Below are 20,082 nucleotides of genomic sequence, written 5' to 3'. Positions count from 1 at the left end.
TTACTTCTGGGCTCACAGATGTGAAGTTTCAGCCTGGCATACTTGCAGAGCTAATTCTACAGTAGTCCATGAAAAAAAGGGGTGTAAAATTCTGCCCTGTAAAAATGGTCTTATTGTATGGCTATGCTTGCAGTAATCTACACATATAAATGAATGAGTAAATAAATATATAAGATACAGAAAAGAGATGGAGACCCAACTATTTCAGAGAGGTAGAGAGGATAACTTTTAACAAAATGAGTCATTCTACATCTTTAATTATTATAATATCCTGTCAGAAAAGTCAAGAAAATGAACTATACCAGAGTAATAAGGGCTACATTTCTCTTTACCTCTTTTAAAGCAACATCCGCTTTAAAAAAAAATAAAATTTTTAGAAGCTTTAGGATTGTGGCTTTTTTGTTCAACTCTTTACAGATGCAGTTTTGGTACAACAATTACTGTCCCACTTGGGACTCTCTACAGTGTAGGCTGTGATATAATGACTGAGAGCTGTCAGTGCAAACAAATTTACACTTGACTGCAGGTCACAAGCCACCTCTTTACTTGTGTTTCATATGTTTCTTCAATACTGGCATCATGTTAAAATTTAGCATGCAACATCCAACAATACTAGTTTTATGATACTTTTTCAGAATATTTCTAATAGTTCCTCAAAATAGGCATACAAATAATGAGACTTTCTGGATGCAGAGGGTTCTGTAGGGATAGAAGGATGAAGAGAAATATACCTTGAGGTGGTTAGTTATGTTTTTTCAAAGAAGAAAAATTCAACAAAAGCAGGTGGCAAAATCACTTCTTTCCCATTTTGATGTATGACATCTGTAAATAAAAGAAACTAACTTCAAATGAACCAGACTGTCCATAATGATGCTATCTCAGCTATAGTACCTGCCAGTAGCACAACAGAATTCCTTAAGATTCTTTCTTTCACAGTTTCACTGTAAGTGCAAGTTGACTACCTGGACTTATAGTCCACTTATGGCAATTGTAGATACTTCATTTACTTCAGCATAATCACAGAATCACAGAATCATCTAGGTTAGAAAAGACCTTGAAGATCATCCAGTCCAACCATTAACCTAACACTGACAGTTCCCAACTACACCAGATCCCTCAGCGCTATGTCAACCCGACTCTTAAACACCTCCAGGGATGGGGACTCCACCACCTCCCTGGGCAGCCCATTCCAACAACCAACAACCCCTTCTGGAAAGAAATGCTTCCTAATACCCAGTCTAAACCTTCCCTGGTGCAACTTGAGGTCATTCCCTCTTGTTCTATTGCTTGTTACTTGGTTAAGGAGACTCATCCCCAGCTCTCTGCACCCTCCTTTCAGGGAGCTGTAGAGGGCGATGAGGTCTCCCCTCAGCCTCCTCTTCTCCAGACTAAACACCCCCAGTTCCCTCAGCCGCTCCCCGTACGACCTGTGCTCCAGACCCTGCACCAGCTTCGTTGCCCTTCTCTGGACACGCTCGAGTCATTCAATGTCCTTTTTGTAGTGAGGGGCCCAAAACTGAACACAGGAATCGAGGGGCGGCCTCACCAGAGCTGAGTACAGGGGTAAGATCCCTTCCCTGCCCCTGCTGGCCACTCTATTTCTGATGCAAGCAGTACATGAGAGTATAGACTCTTGCATGAGAAGACTTTGGTTTTGCTGGATCTTTTTTTTTATAGCTGATTCCAGCTAGTTTTTATTACAAAATATTTGTATCTTAAGGCCATGTTGAAGATAAATAGCCATGACCCCACATTATCCTGGGGACTTTTGTGATAAGTGATGCTCCCAAAAGATGTGAGGCAACTGTTGAGTTTATCTGAATAGAGGACTGCAGCCCTGCAGTTATATTTTATGACCTGCCCAAGAACATGTGGGAGAGGTTCTGGAGACTCCATAGACTCAGTGCTTCTCATCTCTTCCTGGGCTCCTTCCAGCGAGCACAAGAAATTCAGTGTTGTTCCCCTGGAAGGGTGAACTCTGTGGGACAGAGAAAATAGTGTGTGACTACCTAAGCAGCATGGGTTCTCTCCTCAGGACAGGTTCTCAAATCCCTAACTGCCCTTTTGAAAAGAGCCTTTTTAACACTTAGGAAGGATGTTTGGTTCTGTTGTGGTAGATTGGGCTACTTGCAGTTTCTTATCATAAGACTTATTTTTACATGTTTTTATCTTTTTCTGCCAAAATCCAAATATTTGTTTTTTCCTTTTTTATTTTAGTCAAAATGATTAACCTCTTTCTAATTACGAGGATTCAAAACCAAACTAAGATCAGGCTATTTGTTTTAAGCAGAAGAACATCTATATTGCTGGCATGGAACATGACACTTACCAGGAGAATTATTTTTGTGTTAGAGATGTGCCTTTTCTCCCGAGGAAGACCTCCCAATTCTTGATCAAGGTTTTGAAAAATGTGTCATTTATATTGACCAACTGAGCATATTCTGTCACCTCTCAGCCCCTTCCTATGTCTGGACAATGCAGGTGCCCATCTGACAGTGTGCTTGAGAAGGTGTGGGTCTGGGACACCAAGGCTTTTGCCGCAGGATCTGCATCAGATGGAGGAAAGCTTATGTGAGAAAGCTAATCAGTACAGTCTGTCATTCTTATGGTCTCAGTGGCTCTCACTTCTGAAGCACTGTGGTTGAATACTTAACAAATATTCGAGATGTTTTCTGCTGAGGCTGTGTGGAGAAGAGAAACCTAGGACAAGAGGTTTGGACCAGAATGGTAAAATCAAGGACTTGTTTGAAAGGGGTAACCAGCTAGGAAGAAGCTGGGATGGGAGATTTTGAGAAGGGGCCTGTGAGCTGGTGAGGAACAGGAAGCCAGCAGCTGTGGAGAAATAGGAGAGTGTGGAGACAGGAGAGGGAGCGATGAAGGATGACATGAATGGCTGAGCTAAAAGACAGGGAACCACGGGAAGAGGTTGAAAGGAATTGGAGAGGAAGGAGGCACAAAAGAAACAAGGGGAAAGGAGAGGAACAAGTGGTTAGGAGCTATGGGAAGAAAACTGAGCAAAGAGGTGCAGAGAACAGGCCAGAAAAAAAGTGGATAAGTGAATACGGGGAGTAGAAACAAACAGAACTGGGACTGGCTGAGCAAGGAGAGAAAGAGTGGATTTGGGAGCAAGTAAATGGGAATTTAAAAGAGAGTGAGGCACTGAGTTCCTAGAGAGATGATGAGTGTAAATGACTGGCAAGGCTATTCAGGTGGTTTTGTCCAAGACCATTTAGCTGGAGGTGCATGCTAGCCCCATTTTTTTCCAGGTCAGCCCATAGTTTAGCACATGGGATTAGCTTCTGAGGGATTAAGAGAATGATATGAAACACAGGATTTCCCTTGACATTGCAGGGAGCATATATGTCTGGACCAGTCCCTGCAAAATTTATTCATGATCCAAATGCAGACCAAATTCAGTATTTGAGTAGACCTTCTCGAGGAAATGGGACAGTGACTAGCCAAAGGTGAAGGAAAGATAAAACTGGAGTAAGGATTGAAGAATGCAAAAGAATGAGAGAGGCTGAAGCAGAAAGGACCCAGGAGACTAAATGTAGCAAAATTATATGTACAGAGGATGGTTTGTACCCAACAAAGAACATTGTCCATGGACCAGAATGGAGCCTGAGATCCCAGTATTTCACCATTCTGCTGCTTTCTGCAGATGTCAGCAAAATGGGCCTCCCAACCCACTCTAATGTTTGTTACCCTGGTCGGGAATTCAGTGTGAACAGAGGATCTAAAGTTCCATCTCTGTGACAAGCCACAGAAGCACTGACAAAAAAGGCAGTTAGACAACTAGTGAGTAGGGAAAGAGGGACTTGGTTTTGTTGGTCCATTGCATATATGAAATTACTTCAAAGAAAGAAGAAACAAGATGGGAGAATAAAGGTGGCTTTGAATGAACCTTTGGTTCTTTTGTTTTAGGAATTAAAAAATGTGCAGTAACTGAAGCACGGACTGGCAAGAAGAGGAAGGAATGTTTACCTAATTATTATAGGGAAATGATTCCATGGAAAAATTACCTTTATTTTTGCATCTTCCATAGAATTCTCCTGAGGCAATGTAATAGGAAAGTCATTTTAAAAGCAGGTTTTTCTACTTTTTCATTCACTTTCTTGAAATGACTATAAAAGAGGGAAGACAACTGAAGTGCACTCTGAAATCAAGAGTTAGTGCCTCTCAGTCTGGTTAAATGGATAAGCACATGAATCAATATTTTTAACCCCCATTCACCTCCCTTCACAATGACAGGTCAATATTTGTGGTAGAGCTGGACACTGTATGGGTAGGACTATGAGGAAATGAATCATTTAGAATACATAGCAGATCAAGAATAACATTCAGTAAATAATGCCTAGAGCTATTCCTGAACAGTGACACTAGGACTAATATGACTTTGCTGTAAAGTGGGTATCGTCTATCCTATGGCCCCTGTAACACACAGGGTAAGTAAATACTGTACACCATATTGTATGGCTATAGGAAGGCTGAAGTAAAGTTGTACAGATTTTCCACAGCTATGGAAGCTTTTGTGTCAAGAGAAGGCCTCAACTTCCTTGGCATATAAAATTTGTGTAAATACCTCCTGGTGAGTGAGTCGGCAGAGTAGGTTTTTGAAGTCCTGCAGAGTGAGAATGCATGAAGACATAGATCCTGATGAGCTCAGTTATCTTCTCCCTGTGACATTTACAGGGGTTAGAGTTGACAGTACCTATGTCAATAAAAGCATGATGTCCTACTCTTTATGGACAGATCTCACTGAAATTACTTGTCATTTTAGTGTGATTCCAATTTTAGGCATTGTTTTCTTCCATTAAAAGTAAACACTTTACTGAATAAGAAATGCTTCTTTCTCTTAGTTTCTTGCTCAAGTATCATGTCTCTTTTACCTGACTTTTTTTCATCCAGGATTACTTGCTTGCAATGAAGTGTATCAATATGATCCCCCAGAGTACAAATGCTTCCATTTTAGGAACAGTACACATGATATCAGTGTTCATTCTTCTGGATGTTCATCACTCTTAAGTGGAGAGTTGAGATGCAAGCTCTTAATTCACATAAATATCCTGGTGTTCCCACTTGAGTTAGCTAGCTGGCTAGATGCAATAAAAATTAAGAGTACAAATGCTGTGCATACTTCAGCTGGCAGCCACCTGCTTTACCACAGAGAAACAGGCTAATCCTTTTGTCTGATGAAAGTCCTCCACCACTTTCCCACAGTTCCTTTTGTGTTCCATAGAAGCCAACAAGTTGTCCTGCAGTCCTCTGAAAAAAAAAAAAAAAATATATATATATATATATACAGAGCTTCACTATACTGCTGAACAAAAGCTCAAAAGCTGGAATCTACCCCACAAAAGCTGTAGTTCCCCACCAGGGTTGCTCTGAGCCCCAGTGGAAGGCAGTACATACATAGAGCTTTATACAGCCATCTCCACACTGGTGAACCTGCTGTCCAACATTCCTTGCAATGAAGACTATATCAGGAATTTTTCCTGTCCATCTTCTTCAGGGATTGCTACTTCTAATCAAAGAATGGCTTAAACCAGCCTTTTTGGCGTCTGTTTTGCCCTCACCAAATGTTATAAAACCTGTAACTGAATGACGTGCCAGACAGATCTGAAAGTCCTTTTTTAATATGTGGGTTGGGAAGAGGAGAAAGAAAGCAAGAATAGAGTTCACATTGATAGAGCTCTAAGAGGCTCTCAGAATTACTTTTTCTTCTTGTTTTCAGCACTCATTTGTTTTTAACATTAAGCAGAGAGATGGAGTGTAAAACCAGCTGTGCTTATTTCTGTCCTGCAAAGTTAGGTTAGATTTGAATTCTTTGTACTGAAACCTACTCATCTTTCAAACATATGTTACTCTTTTTTTAAAAAAAAAAAAAAAAAAAAAAAAAAAAAGAGTACGATCTCACCCTAGCAAAATACCACTTGCGTGGATCAGTGAGGTTTGTTGCCTCGGTAAGGACTACTGCGTCTTTGTCACAGAGAATCCAGCAGAGCTATTTATACAAGCAAGGACTATCGCAAGTAATTTTCAGGATACAGCTGCACTGTGAAAAGTACTGTATAGTCTATAAAAATAGTGGGCATGCCTTGTAATCTTAAAGTCCTGGTATGTTTGCATGGAAACTTCACTAACGTCCTTACGTGGTTTCTTATGACCTCACAGAGGAACAATGTATTTGCAGGAGGGCTATTCCCAGAGCTTGCCAGGGTCTGACATTTTAATCATGAAAAGCAATTCATCTTGTTTTCAATATTAAATTAAGGATGACTTAATCAAATCTCAAAAATATACCTAATGGTGCTTAATTACATGACTTGAACAAAAGAAAAAATATATGATAAAATGTAACTAAACTGTGATAATCGTTGTAACATTAGAATTATTCTGATATCATTGAACTAATTGGAAGGTTTAAGATTGACCTCTTGGGTAGGCAAGATTTTTCAGTGAAATACAGCTTAGATGCTTAATATCTCACCTTTTTAAATGTTTTATTCCCAGTCTGAGTTTACCTTAGAGAATATCATATTAATTAACTACAGTTATATGGAACTGTGAGGTTATATTTCTATGCCGTAGTTCCAAGGCAAACGAATTATTTTTTAAAGATCTTGCTCCCCTATTTTGATGATGTTTTGGGGTCATATTCTTTAAAAATCAGGTATTCCCAGTGGTCCTTCAGTGATCATTTCCAAATTCTCCTGAGTGGAAAATATGGCTAGAGCATTAAAAAACACTACATGAATAATCTGTAGATCATTGTAAAATATATCCCATAAGTACCTTCATTTAAGGAAAACAATCACTTGGTTTCCACATATAGTCTTCCTAAAAGCTAACGAAATGATATATGCAATGGATTTTGCATAACAATCTGTGCAGTGTGCTGACTATACTAGTATGGTATTAGGACAGTGAACTCTTCCACAGAGAAAAACTGAGAACTAGTCGAAAAAATGACAAACCTTTGACTATTTATTTCTTTACTAATAAGATTAAAGGAAAAAAGTAAGGTGTTTTTACATATACACCAAGAAAAAACATATCACTTACTATCTTGGCTCGCAGCACAGACCGGTACGTTTTGAGGTACAGGCAGTCAAGTATATTACCAGATTTGGGGCACGACTCTTTCCAGCTGAAAAACATCAAGGGTGCCTTGTTTATAAGAGAACTACGTCAGTTTGTGTTGTGTCAGCATCTGATGTGCTTGCAGATCTTGCAGACTTAATTTCAGCAGTTACACCTCCCAGGAAGTTCTATTCTTGATCTGAGAAAGACCATACTGGTAGGAGGGCATTTTGAGCACATGATACTGTTAATTTATCATTTAGGGCGATTGATTATACACTATATTCATTTAAAAATATATTAGTTGCCTGCTGGACAACTTCAGACTTAGCACACATTTCCTGGGTGACTGTACTATTGTAAAACATTGATTTCACCGTTGGTTTTGCTGTATTTGGAGTTGTCTATGATATGAAATTATTTTCCAAATTACAATAATGTTATTTACTAGTAGTGTATGATGTTAGTGAGAGAGCGAGCAAAGGAGAGATGAGGAAAATAATACTAGGACAAAATGGGCTATAGATAAAGCCCTGAGAAGCTAAACACATCTCTAAATCGAAGACAGAGAGTTCTTCAAGTGCTGAGCTACTTCTGTAATGCTCAAGTTTGTCTTTTTCAACCTTACATGTCTGCAATATGAGAAGCTGCATGAAAGAGGCAGTGCCGAGTACCCGTCCTCTGCGTTCAGCTAGGTGAGAGGATGTGTTGATTTCCTCCTTGAAAACCCTACTGCATCACCCCGGTTTCCCATGGCTGTCCCTTCCCAACAACAGTGCCATGGTCACATCCTAGCATCCACTTTATTGCCAACCCTGGCACGTGAACAGCCCTTCACCATATTCTCATAGTCACCAGATAATTGTAACCCTGCCCTAAATTCATGCTCTCCCCTCTAATGGAGAAAGCGCATCCTCCTCCTGCTCTTTAGTACCTAGTTGATCAAACCCTTGGCCCTTTCTGGCATTACAAAATCCTGTATCACTGAATGGAGCAAAGGCTGCCTGTCACACACCTGGTCCTGTACTAATAGTTAAGCAGATTTTAGTTCTGAGCCGTAGACCCGCATCCCTAGCCCAGGTCATCTTATAGGAGAACAGTATTAATAACAAAACACAGCAGAAAAGGAAGTTTTCAGGATTCAGTTATCTCTGTACTGAGTGAAATGTTTGTGCTTTAGTTGTCTTTATATTTTCCAATGACTATTACCAGTAGTAATCAATGAATTACAGAGGCTTCCTCGGGTAAAACTGTATAATAATACACTTATTTAAATGTAATCTTCAAATTACTGGGTAGATATATATGAAAATATTTTTGTTAAGCACTAATTTTGTAGACATTCCCTTCCAAAGGACTATTGACAGTTGCTTTTCAGTTGCTTGTCATCAGCTTGGTATTTGATTATGAGTTTTATCACAATACAGTGTGAATAAGAAGCTAGCCAGCACTGTGTAGCTGGTAATCAAGGAGAGCTTATGCACTGTCCTGGTCGAAACTCAATATTCCTCTGTGTCTCTATAGCTTCCAGCTTTGTAAATGTTTCACAGAAAGTTGTAGACCTTAATATAACGTTTCTAAATAGGAAATAGTCAAACAAAAGTCCAATAGACAAACAAAATGGGCAGATTGTTGTCCCACAAGACAGATATTGGGACTGTTCAGAATAGCAAAGGAAATAATTCTTTGAAGTTATATTAATTATAATTACTATCAATTCTTAACAAATATTGCTAATTAGTGACTTATTATTCCTTGCTAACAATAGGGAGAATCTATAATTAAGTACATATTTCATTGTACACCACAAACAAATACAACTGCATGTATTGGAAAAGTAGCTCTCTCAAATGGTACCAAGACAGGGAAAATATGTGTACTTTAACAATTTTCAAGGGTTAAAATATCAAGGCACATTATATATACAATTTATGCCAAAGGCCAGAGGGGTAGTAGCCCCATTTCATAATCGCTGTGGCATTTTATGGAACTTCTGCCTCTTTATGGTTCTGTGACTTCCCTCATTCAGGGAGGCCAGAATGAGAAAAGGTCAAAATAGATGTCAGCCCAAGCAATTATGAAGAGAGAACTTGGACATGACCCTGAGATTAGAAATGGTGACCTGTCACAGTAACAGGGGAAAACCTGCCATGCTGCCTTTTTGTCACATACAAACTACTATGGCAGTCTTAAAACGTACTGTCATTTATTTGCATTTTAATCTCTTTCACTTCTAATATTGGGCTTTCCTTCTCATCTTCTCTCTCCTGACATAAGCAGATGGCTCAGATGGCAGAAAATAGGCACAGAGTTTAGAATATCCACATCTGCAAAGAAAGATCTTGAGAAAATGGATCAAAACCATATTTGTCTGGACATGAGGAGCAGAAATAACACAGTAAACAAATTGTGGCCTGATTCTGGATGATATAGGAAATATTCTAGGGTTCCTTTAGGGTCAATGAGAGATTCATTTCAGATACAAAGAATGCTCAAAAACTATGTAAATAGGAATGGAAGAAGAACCTGAACAGAAGAGGATTTGAAAGTGAAACTTTCCCTGTATTTTTTATTTTTTACATATCTAAGGTTTAATCATAGTAACAACAAAAATTCCTGCTATTTTTGTTTATTCACAAAGGAGGTATTTTTTTCAGTTTGTTTGGTTTTTAACATGCCTGATTTGAATTAACCGTGTCAGTCTTTGGAATTAATTCTTTTCATATAGAAGCGTTGCCTCTGCAGTACATCTTTTATTTCACAGCTGACTATCTGTGGAAGGAATATTGTGGGAGAGATATAGTTCATTTTCACTGATAAAGCATGAGAACGGAGCAAGCAAAACACAGGGATGGAGTGTTTAACTGGGCCATGAGTTAAGGATCTAGCAGCAAAATGGCCAGTTCTTACTAGGGAATGGGTTTCTGCTTGCAGTTCTTTAGTTTGCCACTCTTTAGCCAGAGAAAGGGTCATATTCTCAAACATCATCACCCCAGCCCCCAAAATTCGATATGCAAAGTAGCAATGCTTTCATCTTAGAGAGTTGTTCTTTTTCACCAGGACAAAAGTTTTAATTTCCTTACTATTCAGCAAATTAAAATGTTTAGTAATTGCTGCTCTTTCTATGCAGCCTTTTTAATAGGTTTTATGATGGTTGCACCCCAAAAGTTCCTTTTTTTCCTCCAGGCTATTCCTATGGCAACCTTTCTTTCCTGTCTCAACAGTAGAAAAGTTCCTTTTGACATCTGTAGATGCTTTCTGTAAACAATCCATATTCACTATTCAGAATGGCAGATGGTTCATTATAACTTTTTCACTTTCTGCAAATTAATACAATAATGTTCACATTGTGCATCTAAATCTAATCTCCTAACAACTACCTTATCGTCAAAGCTATGAGTGAGTAAGATTAGATCTGTCCCCTCCTGCCTTGCTGTGACAAGTTTGTGGTTATTCCTAAAGGTGTGGCTTGGTTACAGAAGTCCTGTTTGCCGAAAAACAAATGTCTGGAGATCAGACATATAGGAGTGGTATTCTTGATAAATTTAAACTTTGCCCTCCCGAGTCTGAACCACAGATGTATGTGACTGCCCGGGATCAGTATCTTTTTTTTTGCCCCACTCTTGAATAGCTGCTATACCAGGAATAAGAAGTGGAGGAAAAGCTACCCCCTGTAAAACAACACAAATTGAAAATATGAGCTAGATCAAATGAAATATTAGAGAAAAACCTTAAGGGAAAAATTATACTTGTTACATTAATTATTCATTAATATAATGAATTAACTATTGTCAGTGTTCTGCCATTTTCCTGTGTTCTCCTCTAACTTTTACTATGGTAAACCTTCGAATGACTGTCGAAGGTAAAGGGCCTTTTTGCTGTGGAACACTGTCAGCAGGGAGTCAGTCTTCTTTTTCTGTCTATGTATCTACTGCTTGCGAGGCTTCATGTATGAAAACACACTGCTATATGAATAATAGGACAAATCCTGCTACTGCTATTAAAGGAAAGAAAGGCTGTTACTTTTAAAAAAACAAACAAACCAAACCAAACCAAACCAAAAACCCACTTAATTCTGTCCTCAATTTTTTTCTGTGGCTACCTTTTCCTAGACCCTGAAATTTTGTCCAATGCACATATCTAGTGAGAATATTAAAAATGATGTGAAGACAGCTCCCTGTATCTGTATCAAAATAGCTGCTCATTGCACATATGCTTCACAAATATAGTTACTCCCTGTTGGTACCTGCTGTACTTCCAACTGCTCTGCATTTCTTCAGCATGTCACTGAAATGTTGGCTAGGAAATGTCTGCTGATCCTGGTTTGGGACAAACCCTTCTTACATTTACTATGATGTAAAGACACAGAAATAAGTATGTCAGTAACATCTGAACCTCTATTTGACAGTGTGGATATTGCATGTAGAATGTAGCTCAGATTCAAAGCATATCTGTTGTACTCATTTATTTTTCCAGAATTCAAAATTAAGAAATTATAAGGTCAAAGGATATGTAGAGACCATCTCAAAATTGCTGCCCTTTGCTTCTAAACTTTGACAGGAACATCTAGTATGCAGTGTATAGGCATCTTTCCCAGTTGCATTGTCAGTCTGAATGTACATTCGGAACATCCACTATGATTTTTGGCAGATGTTCAGTGGATCACAAGATGCTCCCATCACACAAGAGTAAAAACAGAAGTATGCTGTGTCCTTCAAAACCTGCTGTGAACAATGTATGGCTGTTGAAAATATGTGTGTGACCATGCAGGTAAGAAGCATAATTTGTATAAAAGTGAATAAATGCTGTAAGCAATCATTCAGATAATTTTATTTTGCACTAATATTCTTTCAAGATGTGTATTTTTGTGGGGGCTTGTGTAAAAATATGGCATTTAAAAGCTCTTGTGAGGTTCCACTAGTTTGACTCCTATCCCTTATTGTTAATATTGGGAAAAACATTGAAAAAGAAATACATACACATGCAATTAAAAACTCTCTGATAATCGAATAACTACAAGGCAGGTAAATTTATAGTGTGTGGGCAGTTGGTTTTAAACTGGAGAAATTGATCTTGCAGTTTCTTGGGTGATATAAATATAATAACTTATTCTTTTACCCTAAGAGAAGTTGTGATTGCTTTTAAGAAATCAGACAAATAGGTGCAATTTTTTCTTGAAACTGTCTGATTTTAATCACTCAACCATATTTTTTAAAGTAAACCTTCTACCCCAAATACACAAGTTACCTGTTATTCCAGGATGAGATTCACCCATGCTGATGTGAAACCCATCTTTTCAAAGTATGTATTTGTATTATCACTAGGGGAACAGAAAGAGACGATGAATGTAGTAATCCTATATTCATAAGGTCTTAAATTAAATATACAATGGTTCGTAACAACCAACTTTTTACAACCACCATAACTTTTCAGTTTCAGCCTTTGCAAAACAACACAAACTCCTGTGAAGTAACAAATAATTACAGTGTGTGAAGAGAAATAGCCATATAACTTTCATACATAAGGCATGTAGTAATAACTCAATAGAATATCTTATTTCACAATGCAAATAAATTATAAATGTAAAGAGCAGTACCAGCACAATAAAAAGAAGTGGTGAGGCAGCTCTCCAAAGCAGTGTAGCTGAGTCACCTATCATTAGGTTTTGATAGCCAGTGGTCAAGACCAAGCCCACAGACTCCTTCATTCCTGTATTATTGGGGGTTTAAGGCTTTTTGTCATCTTCACAGCAGAAAGCCTGTGTGTTCCTCTAAAGATTTGATCCCAGGAGATTTCTAGTATGACACAACCATGGACCTAGTGCCAACCTCTCAGTGTGAAAGTGCAAGCAAAATCTGCTTCTTTATTGCTTTCTACTGACCATCATTCAACTCCATGCCCATGCCCCAAGGCCTTTGTTGCGTTGTAAAGAAGGTGGCCCTCCCTGGACCTCAGCACAGACAAACATGAAAGAGTATTAAAGATATCAAGAAGGGAGCTAGTCACTGCCTGGGAAACATTTATTTGAGCAGACACATATCTGGGAGCAGGTAAAAACTGAAATGAGTTATCTGAAGAAGCTACTTTGGATTTGGTGGGAGGTTGTTACAGAAAAGTAAAAGAAACCCAGAAGGATGTGTCTGTGGCCCTAGCTGGGCTGGCTGAGGAAGTTAAGACCAAAGAGAACATCAGGTTGGATTGCTGACTTAGCCTTGCTTGGGATGATGAAGGCTGCAGAAGGTGAGGGCAGGATGCCTGAACCCAGGTAGCACAGAGCCTTGCTACTGTCTTTTCCTGAGCACATCCATGTAGATTGTTTTGTCAATGACATTAATGTTGGCTGGGAGTGCAGAAAAAGGAGTCACATAGCTTGTCAGACTTGACTGTCAGCAAAATGTTTGATGAAGACTTAGCCATGCTGAAAAGAATTGCCTTGTTGCCTTAGCCTATGCTCTCTTGCAAATCTGACGGAAGGAAGGAAGAAAAAAAAAAAAACAACCTTGATGACTGAATGATGTCTACAATGGCTTCATGGTAAGTCTGTCAGAAGCTCTGTAGTGGATATGTGAACTGCAACAGACAGCTTCAATGGATGTGGGTGAGAGCTGGAGGGGAAGAGAAGGGCTATTGCGTCAATATTCAGTGATCGCTATATTCGATTCTCTCAGCTGGTCCCAGATGCACATGAAGAATCAGAAAGGAGCTAGTCCAATAATCAATGCAGAGAAATAAAAAGTAAGAGAGTCTATGAAGAGCCTGTTAAGAAGATAAGGGAAGGAGTCTACCTGGAAGTACAGGAGTGGCTGGTTGAATGTATGGATGGAAAAAGCTCTGGAAAGACAGAAGAAAGAGACAGTCGAGTACTGATAATCTGTCTGGGACTTCTGAGTGTTGGCACAGTGAGAGTACACTGTGAGAAAATGCCTCTTTCTGTAGCACAGCACTCAACTGGGGAAGGAGATAAAAGGCAGACCTGGACCCAAAGCAGATGAAATAATTTTGACTTCAAACTATATTCTGGAAAATGCCAATTATATGTGTCTTTAAAAATACAAAACTTAAGTCCACTGAGAGTAGACTTTCATGAATCATACTAACTGCATTCTGTTTACAGAATGAGACATTTTACTCAACAGACTGCAGTACTTCGTAGACCAGAAAGAAGTGTACAATATTGCATTTACTTTTGTCTGTGGTACATGGAAACTTCATTTATTACTCCAGCACTCAGCAATTCTTTGCAACTGATGAAGATTTATTTGAGTTTAACTAATTTTCTCTGTCATAGCCTTCTTCTCTCTGATCTTCTGTAATGATATATGGATATACATTTTAATACATTGCAAGCTCAAACAACTCTACCTAAATGTGATTAGAACAAGTTTTGGATAGACACATGGAAAACAACTGCAGCAGTTGCTGATGAGCACACAGGGAGGGAATAGGTTTTTGTGGTGTACAGGGGATTGGGTTTTGCACTGGAATGTCTGCCCTCAGAAGCTTTCACATATGCATGTCAAAATTGTTTGTAAGTTCTTCAGGAGTAGAACATAGGAAGGATAATAGCTTGGGCCTTGGCTTATGGCTCGGGATTCCTGAAATCAGTTCTCGGCTTGACCACCACAAAAAGCAACTGACAAAATGGGTTCAGGAACTTTGTAAGTTTAAGGAAGGTTTGGTCAAGAGAAATCTGGACTTTCCTCCCTGAAAATCACTTGGCTCTTCAGCCTTTCTTTACCAGTAAAGCAGATTTAAACTAACAAGGGGAATTCACCTACTACCAGCTTTGGTAAACTACTTTTCTCTTTTTCTTGACTGCAGTATATTGCTGTGCAGTGCACAGCTTGCTTTCTTGTTAACACTGCTTGGATTTTTTCTGAAAATATTCTTCTTTCACTTTATAATTACTCTTCAAAAATACTATTTCCTGAAATTTTTTTGCTAGCATCAAAGTACTTAATAAAATCAATTATACATGCATTTGCTTAATCTAACTATTAATAACAAAACAATAAGAACTAATATAATGCATGTGAGAATGTCACTTGTAGTTGTTCTGATAGACAAAAATTTTGCTTTACAAATTTAAAAATTTTCCAGTTGTAATTAAATCCATCAAAGATTCTTCCTCTTATACATTTAAACTTTGAAAAGGCATGACTTCTTTCTTCAGTGAGCACTAAAAAATATAAATCATTATGAGGTTTCAGCACTGGATATGGGAGACATTGTCAATCAGCCAGAGTAAGTTGTCCGCAATAGTTGTCTAATTCTGATTCTGATTCTGATTAAAGTACTTTCATTAAACTAAGTATTTTCTGAAAAATTAGCCACAAACTGATGTCCATATCTGGCTTGCTTGCCATTCATATTTAAAGCCTCAATATTTGTTTCTAGATAAGATTAAGTTTTAAATTGGAAACTGATCATTGTAGCATAAAAACTTTTTTTTTTTTCTGATACTGTAAAATAAATGCCAAATAGTCTGTTTTCCAGCAAGTAAAAAGCTCCCTAAAGGTGTAACAACAGATATGCTTCTACATACACTGCAGGTAAGGAGGCAGTTTTGTAAGCCTGGAACTGCTCTTTTTCTTCAGGTGAAATCCAGCAATAGCATTGACAGTTGCCGTACACCTGGGGAATCTGTGAGCAATAAATTAAAACATAACATAATTGGCTAGGTAATACAATCCTCTTTTTGTCTGAGGTCTTTCCTACTAATAAAACTGAATCATGTCAGATAATGGGTCTTGGTTTTGAACTATGGATCCAAATATTTTTCCAAAGATAATTTTGTTAGAGACCTCTATGTGTGAATTGCAACATAGAGCTTGCAAGGAGGGAGTCTGTACCGTATGGCATCAATTTAAAAACCTCCAGATGAAATTTTCAGTTGATCTTTTGGTTTTAGTACATTCTAATGCATATCAAGAAACCACTGAAACTACGTATTGCTTGCTTTTTTTAAATAAAAATAAAAAAAAAGAAGCAAAGTAGAAAAGTTACCAGTGGCTATTATATGTCATAAATCTGAATACAGGTTTGTCAGTGATGTTGGATGACACCACAGCATTTTCATTAGTGGTTCATTCAGCTAACAACAATTTTTGCCTACAGTAATGCCATCGACCTTGACCCTATTAGAAGGTTCACCTTTGGCTCATAACACACAGTTCAACTTGCAATCAATTACACCCAAGCAAGCGTCAGCAGCTGAGAGTGTTGCACAAATTGTTTATCTTAATGTTTATCTGATAAATATTCACAAAGGCAGAGAAGAGAAATCACATGCAGTCAAGATAAACAGTTGGTCAGAGATTCTGAGTACAGCAGCATTTGTTTTCTCTTTATAATTACCTGAAAACCTTACAGTTCTGTTGAACATATGACCAAGGAAATCTATGGAAATACTTTCAATTACTCAGATTTCTGGTATGCTGTGAACAGTCATTTCTTCCTTTTCCCTTTTCTCTCTCACCACCTATAATCTCTCAGGGACAATAGTTAGTCAAACCTCAAGATGCTAGTGACTGAAGAGGTTTTTCAGAAGTACAAAAGATATGATGATGGAGCAAATGAGATTTTTCAAGACTGTTTTGAAATAGGAAAATATATAAAAAAGGAAAAACAAAGAAAGAAAAAAAGAACAAACCCAAAAGAGCCACGGTAGATTGCTGATGTTCTCTATTTAGTAAATCCAAACAATTCACTCTAACTGAATGAATCAGAGCAAACTATCTCTGTGGTGAGAAGCCAAGAGCAAAAATCTGCAAGACATATTAAAACATGCAGAGAAATGATCTCATTGCCTCCACCCAAAGGTAAAGCTAAGGCTTGTAAACTTCCTTGAGAACGTTGGGCATGACAGGGAAGAAGATGAAGTGAAACATTTCCTTTCAGACATAGATCTTGCTGCTGTGTTCTGTATATTCATTGTCTTTGAGAATGGATTTCCACAGTTTGCGCTGCATGACTCTACCTCAGCTCTATGTGCAGTATTGAGACACCATGGAAAACAAGGAGGCTGCTGCTCAATGCTGCTGTAGAATGTGGTACCAGTTTTCTGATTTCTGTATTGTCTGTCTTCTGTCAATAGACCCTAAGCAGTTAATTGTGTTCTATCCAGCAGTCATTCCTGTTGCTGTACTACAGCATCTCTGTTGTTGTACATCTTGGTGCTGACAAATGAGAGTAGGGAACTGCTGCCAGATTTTTCATGAAGGGCATTGGCCTGGATAGGGCAAGGGTACAATGGGAAACCTTTAATAAACTGAGTCTATGTGGTCTCACATGGATCTGAAATCAGAATTTGCTTTGTGAATGCTGACAATCCTTTGACCAAATTAACCTTTTATATCCACTGGCTATTCCAAATGTCAGTAATGGGCGATGGGCTTTCTTCATTCTGTGCACAAAAGATAGTGCCGTGCTCCAAAAGAATAAGTATTTGTAGGTATGTTCGATGCTAGTTACCCTAAAGGGTAAAGCACACCCTGGGTATTGTTTCTGCTTTTGTTTTTGTTTTGAGACTTGATGAAGCTTCAGGATTTAAGTCTGGTAATTAGACAAGGTGTAGATGGTATTTTGAATTATTTATGCAGTGCTCTTTAAAAAGTTAGATAAAAAATTAGCTGACAGCTTGCTTATATTCAGATAGGTGGGTAAGATTAATTTTTTTGATGACAGCACTGGAGCTTGATTAAAATCTCTTAATTAAACTGGTGCAACTGAAAGAAAAAGGCAGCATGTGATTGTATGTGTGTGTATGCTTGTGTGAGAATAGTACAGCCAAAACTTTGTCTAACAGCACCACAAAAAATAGTAATTGTACATCAGCTAGGTAGATAATCCTGGTAGATAATCCATTTAAAGTAAGTAATGGATTGAGCACCTTCAGGCAGTGCTTACATTGCATGTTTTCTCGGGAGGAAGGTGAGAGCCACATGAAAAACTAAGGTTATAATAATGGCTGTCAGTGAAGCAAACACAGGGACCCGGACAAATCCTTTTTCCAGTTTCTAGGAAAATATGTGTGTTCTTTCAGATACTGTAAACCATAGTAGAGACTATATATATGTTGAATATGCGTATAACATGTTTATATGTGTACTTGGACAGCTTTTATGATTACTTAGGCCCTGATTCTTCCAGTATTTATGCACTGCTTAACTTGCAGCATGTGAATCATTTTTGCACGCTGAAGGATTATGAAAATCCACCAAAAAAAGAGTGTGTTGCACCAGTAGCCATGCTGAAAAAAGAAATCCTATACAAGCATACTGCTTGCTGGCTACATTGAACCCGCTTTGAAAATTCTCCCTCATGGGGATAAACTTGGATTTGCAGAAGGCAAGAAGATTGACATCTGTAGCTGTGCATAACAGGTTTTCTGGCATGATTAATGGAAAGAGGTCAACTATGAATATGACATGATGACAAAATCTGATCAGTATGACAACACATAGGCATAAAATATGAAAAAATAAAGAACTCAGATTGGAGACTTTGACCACTTATAAAAAGCATACATAAATACTATATTGGTAAAAATACAAGCCTCTTGTCAGTTAACATTCATTTAATGTTTCATTGACTTCACTTCTGGAATGAAAAATTTTGCAAGTACTTGTGGAAAAAATGGTATATTCCTACTTTTTAAATTTATTATAGTGTTTAGGAAATCAGCAGATCTATTTGTATATAATAAAAGTAACTACAGTGCTTGCTGCAGTGAAGTTTGTGTTGCAGATAGATATGTCCTACAGAAGTTTGTAAACAGCTCCATCTTCAGGCATCATGCCCTGTTCTACAAAAGAATACGGCAACAATTGTATCACAAGTTTTCAAAGACCTGTTAGCATTTTACCACTTACACCAATTTTTATGACTTAAACCACTGTAATTGTCTCATATAACCACTTCCCACATATATTAAGTTGAAAGAAAATCATTGGGATTGAACCACGCATCTAATGAATCCTGGTAGGTCAATGGCAGAGTAGATGTATGACAAGAGTACATTTACCTATATCTAAATTTAGACTGAAACTGCATTGCAACCACTATAACGTCTTTCTGTCAGCAGACCCCAAAGTGCTCAAGTAAAGCCAATTTTTAAAATGTGTGTGTGGCTAAACAAAAATGAATGAAGTGAGAGAGGCAGCACTGAGTAAATGTCATCGCGCAGCAGATGAAATATCTAAAAATCTTGGAGAGGGTACATCTCCCAAAAAGAGGCTTGCAGAATGGTCTTTTGACTATCACTCAGTGTGAGAATGAAAGATGCAGTTTCATATGCCAGCAAGATTGTAAATGAGGCATTTCTTAGATACTGAGGGGAGTGTAATGTCCAACGGGTATTTTTCTTCCCAGTGGCAGTGCCTGAATAAACCAGTGAAATGGATCTGGGAATAGATTTTTTTTTTTCCTGCAATATGTTGAAATAATTGTTTTTTGAATTTGAAAACAATTTGGGATACAGTTTGCCTATAAAGTGGCTAGAAGGGATGGATCTCTGTTACATAACAGGATATTTGGTAGTAAATGATATGATCATTTCTAGAATTATAAACTAAATTGAATATATTAGTCTGCCAAATATCAGTATGTTTGGCATTTTAAAATACAGTCTTTTGTCTTCACAGTTATTTTATATTAATCCTGCTGATCAGATCACTGTTCCTCTGTATGTATGTTTGTGCCTTCAATAGATGCATATGATCTGCTTCTGTGTGTGTGTGTAGATATACATGAAAGGTCCTTTTGTATAAATTGTAATTTTCTCCACCAATCAGATATAAGATAGATATAAATCTTTTCAATAAATCTATCACTAGTCCTTTTAGGACATATAAGTAGGTGTCATTTTCTTACTTGGTTAAAAGTTGGGGTTTTTTTCTTGTTCAGTTGTAAGATTTAGATCTAAAAACTATCAGTAAATTTTTCCAAATGCTTGTTAATACAACAAATATAGCAAACATTCATCCAACAATTTATTTC

General features: G+C 37.9%; 1 long non-coding RNA gene across 1 annotated transcript; it reads left to right on the top strand.

Moving 5' to 3' along the window:
• The first annotated feature begins 1,490 nt into the window (after positions 1-1,490).
• LOC113479473 lies at positions 1,491-17,316 on the top strand. The gene is made up of 3 exons (XR_003398274.1): positions 1,491-1,613; positions 7,784-7,788; positions 17,306-17,316. It is a non-coding gene; the product is annotated as an uncharacterized LOC113479473 (long non-coding RNA).
• Positions 17,317-20,082: the final 2,766 nt, after the last annotated feature.

This window comes from Athene cunicularia, assembly GCF_003259725.1.
Source record: "Athene cunicularia isolate RWA chromosome 4 unlocalized genomic scaffold, athCun1 chr4_part2, whole genome shotgun sequence".
In the NCBI taxonomy this organism is placed as follows: Eukaryota; Metazoa; Chordata; class Aves; order Strigiformes; family Strigidae; genus Athene; species Athene cunicularia.
This window is presented reverse-complemented; position numbering and strand designations above follow the sequence as displayed.